A 1984-nucleotide genomic window follows, 5' to 3' on the forward strand; every position below is an offset into this window, starting at 1 on the left:
GTGGGGTTAAAGTCTGTCTGGGGGCATGAGTGACGCGCACACATGACACCCCCAACAGAGCAGGAGGGGCCCCCACCTCACCTTATAAAAAAAAAGCTCCAAAAGAAGACAGTGCAATCACCCCAGTTGAAGAGAATGGCCTCTGTCACATACATAAAATAATAATATTAAACTCATTCACACACTAAACTTTATTTACAAAGAAGAAAAACACACAAGGAATTATTTACAATAATGAAAAGCATAGACTAAATAAAAGATCTAGAGACTCTATAGTGCATCTCTATAATTTACCTTAACACTCATGCACTCTCAACCTTGCACAATGGTCTATCTACCTATCTATCTATCTATCTATCTATCTATCTATCTATCTATCTATCTATCTATCTATCTATCTAAACAGGGACACAAACTACAGGGAAAAAAAATCAGCTGCTTATTTTACAAGCTTTTATCTCCTCACACCTCGACTACTGCAACAGTCTCTTCACCTGCCTCAACCAAAGATCCGTCAGTCAGCTCCAGACCGAACAGAACTCAGCTGCCAGACTTTTACAGGATCCACGAGAAGTGACCACATCACACCAGTCTTCAGCTCCTTGCACTGGCTCCCAGTATGTTTTACAATAGATTTTAAGATCCCACTGTTGACTCTTAAAGCTTTTCACAGCCTCTCTCCATGCTTTATATCTGACCTCTTATGAACCAGCTCGTAGCCTCAAAGGTCTGTTAGTTGTTCCTGAGGCAAAGCTAAAAACCAGAGGTAGCAGAGTTTTCACACTCAAAGCCTGAAACTCTGGAACGAGCTGCCGAAGGAAATCAGCTCAGCAGAGTCAGTGACCTCTTAAATCTCTTCTTAAACTTACTTAAACTAACTTAAACTTTTCATCGTAGAGCTTTTCCTGATTTTACTTCATTTTATTGACTAATTTTGCTTGTATTGACAACTTTTTATTTTGGGGTTTTATTGTTTTTTACTGATCGCTGGTGATTCTTGCTGGTGACACTTTCTTTGTTCTATTTGCACTAAGACACTTTAATTTAAATTGTATTTCTGATTGCTTGTTTAAAGTGTTGCCTTATGTGACCTGCATGTTTTATTTTGCTGCCTTGTGTAAAGAACTTTGGAACGTGGCTTTAGAGAAGTGCCCTATAAATAAAGATTAGACTGGTGCTCAGTCTGCCAGCTCTGACCAGCATTTCCACCCCCACCAGAGACGTAACTGTCTCCTTGGTCTGCTCCGCCCAGTTAACCTGCTCCCATTCTATTTCATTACCCTCAATCAGAGAGATTGTTTTTAAGATGAAATCTGCCACCTGCACCCTGGCCATCATCCCCACTCACCTCTTTAAGGAAACCTTTGATTTCATTGGCCCCAGCATTCTTTCCATTATAAACAGCTCCCTGGCCGCCGCCACTGGACCCTCCTGCCTCAAACATGCCATGGTCCAGCCCTTTCTCAAAAAGCCTAACCTAGATCCCGAGTTACTCAGCAACTACAGACCCATTTCCAAATTACCCTTTCCATCCAAAACCCTTGGAAAAAGTCATCTTGTCACAACTATTACCTCACTTAGACCAAAACACCATCTTGGACAAACTTCAGTCAGGTTTCAGGGCAGCTTATGGCACAGAGTCTGCCCTACTGAAGGTCCACCATGACCTGTTCCTCACTGTTGATTCTGCGCAATCCTTATCCTACTGGACATCAGTGTCGCATTAAACACAGAGGTGACCGGGCTTCTCAGTCATGGCCCCCAGACTGTGGAATAGCCTGTCCATATCCATCAGATCTGCCCCATCCATCGACTTCTTCAAATCCCAGCTCAAATATTTTTATACTCATTAGTGTTCGAGCCAATATAAGTTGTCTCCCTCATTTCTGTCTGCTTCCTTGTTTTTGTCATGCTGTTTTTATTGTCTGTTGATGTCATTTCTCTGTGTAGTTTGTGTTTTCCAGATGTTTGTACAGCACCTTGG

This window comes from Seriola lalandi, unplaced genomic scaffold (genome assembly GCF_002814215.2).
Source record: "Seriola lalandi dorsalis isolate HSWRI2012SDOR001 ecotype SW California unplaced genomic scaffold, Sedor1 jcf7180002054578, whole genome shotgun sequence".
NCBI lineage: Eukaryota > Metazoa > Chordata > Actinopteri > Carangiformes > Carangidae > Seriola > Seriola lalandi.